The sequence below is a fragment of the Mandrillus leucophaeus genome, unplaced genomic scaffold (genome assembly GCF_000951045.1).
Source record: "Mandrillus leucophaeus isolate KB7577 unplaced genomic scaffold, Mleu.le_1.0 Scaffold158, whole genome shotgun sequence".
In the NCBI taxonomy this organism is placed as follows: domain Eukaryota; kingdom Metazoa; phylum Chordata; class Mammalia; order Primates; family Cercopithecidae; genus Mandrillus; species Mandrillus leucophaeus.
In genome coordinates this window covers 1,174,054-1,176,572 of record NW_012101565.1, presented here as the reverse complement: position 1 = coordinate 1,176,572, position 2,519 = coordinate 1,174,054, and the positions used below count along the sequence as shown (strand labels likewise).

The 2,519-nt window shown below is 45.4% G+C and overlaps 1 protein-coding gene across 1 annotated transcript in view; it reads right to left on the bottom strand.

Annotated features, from left to right (window-relative positions):
* The window catches only part of ZNF707 (zinc finger protein 707), a 33,259-nt gene that overhangs the window by 28,178 nt on the left and 2,562 nt on the right, over nt 1-2,519 (bottom strand). Inside the window, exon 2 of the mRNA XM_011975661.1 lies at nt 561-634. The gene's annotated coding sequence lies outside the window, so the exon portion shown is untranslated. The remainder of the gene's footprint in view (nt 1-560; nt 635-2,519) is intronic.

Below are 2,519 nucleotides of genomic sequence, written 5' to 3'. Positions count from 1 at the left end.
CTATAAATTTATGGGGGAGAGATTTATTACAACAATGGGGAGCACAAGTTCTAATTGCAGAACAATTATGTATTCCTCAAAGTCAACATACGATGTATGAAATGGGGTATGTCCCTCGTATGGGACTAGAAAAAAATTTGCAAGGTTTAAAAGAACAGCTTCAAGCAGAAAGACAAAGTTCCCGCCAAAGATTAGGATATCATTTTTGATGGTGGACATTGTTAAGCCTCCAGAACTTGTACTTTTAAAATGGTTAACAGATAAGCCAATTTGGGTAGAACAATGGCCGCTAAGTAAAGAGAAACTAGAGGCGTTAGAGGAATTAGTTACTGAACAATTAGGAAATGGGCACAGAGGCCGGGCGCAGTGGCTCAAGCCTGTAATCCCAGCACTTTGGGAGGCCGAGACAGGCAGATTACGAGGTCAGGAGATCGAGACCATCCTGGCTAACCCGATGAAACCCCGTCTCTACTAAAAAATACAAAACACTAGCCAGGCGAGGTGGCGGGCGCCTGTAGTCCCAGCTACTCGGGAGGCTGAGGCAGGAGAATGGCGTAAACCTGGGAGGCAGAGCTTGTAGTGAGCCGAGATCCGGCCACTGCACTCCAGCCTGGGCGACAGAGCGAGACTCTGTCTCAAAAAAAAAAAAAAAAGGAAATGGGCACAGAGCTCCAATATGTTCCCCTTGGAATTCTCCAGTTTTCGTAATTAAGAAAAAATCAGGTAAATGGAGAATGTTAACTGACTTAAGAGCCATCAATTCCGTTATACAACCTACGGGAGCATTACAGCCAGGATTGCCTTCTCCTGCTATAATTCCAAAAAATTGGCCTTTAATAGTCACAGATTTAAAAGACTGTTTTTACTATCCCCTTAGCTGAGCACGACTGTGAATGGTTTGCATTTACAATTCCTGTGGTAAACAACCTGCAGCCTGCTAAGTGTTTTCATTGTTTCATAGATGGGTCTAGAAATTGTAAAGCTTATTGTTCTGGTTTGAAAAGTAAAGTATTCCAGATGCCTTATACTTCAGCTCAAAAAGCAGAGCTTGTAGCTGTAATTGAGATATTGACTGCTTTTGATATGCCCATTAATGTGATTTCTGATTCTTCATATGTGGTTCACTCCACACAGTTAATTAAAAATGCTCAGTTACTTTTCATGCAGATAAACAACTGATGACAAAAACAAAAAAGGGGGAGAAATAGGGATTATGGGACAGCCCATACACAATTGAATCTAGCATTATTAACTGTCAATGTTTCGAGCCTGCCCAAAGGTCAGATGTTATCAGCAGCTGAACAGCATCTACAGAAACCAGCTGCAAAGACAGAAGCAGAACAATTGATTTGGTGGAGAGATCTAATAACAAAAAGTTGGGAAACAGGTAAAATAATAACTTGGGGTAGAGGTTATGCTTATATTTCTCCAGGCCAAAATCAGCAGCCGATTTGGATACCATCAAGACACCTGAAACCTTATCATGAGCCAGATGCTGAGGAAGAGATTCTGGGAGGATCCTGAGGACCCCCTGGTTGCCGCCATGTTGAGACTGACACTGAGGAGGACCCCAACTGTCATGAGCAACACCTGTCGAACACAGCCACCCACCTGGGGACAGATCAAGAAGCTGTCACTGATGGCAGAAGAAAACCTGAGGAAAGCAGGACAGCTAGTCACAATGAGTAATTTAATGGTAGCTATGATAGTGATGATCACCATTGCCATGAGTATTCCTTCAACAAGGGCTGACACAGAGAACAATTATACTTATTGGGCATATTTATCAATCTTGGCTGGCAGTAATGCCCGGATGTAATCACTCTATGACACAGTTACACACGCTTTCTGAAGGACGTGCTCCTGCTGCAGATAACTAGCCCAACCCATCCCTTTATTTCGGCCCATCACTTCATTTCCCACAAGGGATACTTTTAATCTAATATCTATAGAAACAATGCTAATGACTGGCTTGCTGTTAATATACACATGAGTAAATCTCTGTTTGGGGCTGTGGGCTCTCAGCTCTGAAGGCTGTGGGACCCCTGATTTCCCACTCCACACCTCTGTATTTCTGTGTGTGTGTCTTTAATTCCTCTAGCGCCGCTGGGTTACGGTCTCCCCGACCGAGCTGGTCTGGGCATTCACCCTTCCTTGGAAGCCACGCGCGGCAGCGCACCGTCTTCACCTTTCCTTGGCTGTGAGCTCTTCCAGGAAGCACAAAGCACAGAGAAACGCCGTCGCTCCAGGGTCACGCTGTGACTCTTTGCAGCCTGCCTTTTTTTTTTTTCTCTGAGACGGAGTCTTGCTCTGTCGCCCAGGCTGGAGTGCAGTGGCGCAATCTTGGCTCACTGCAAGCTCCGCCTCCTGGGTTCACACCATTCTCCTGCCTCAGCCTCCTGAGTAGCTGGGACTACAGGCGCCCGCCACCATGCGTGGCTAATTTTTTGTATTTTTAGTAGAGATGGGGTTTCACCGTGTTAGCCAGGATGGTCTCGATCTCCTGACCTCGTGATCCA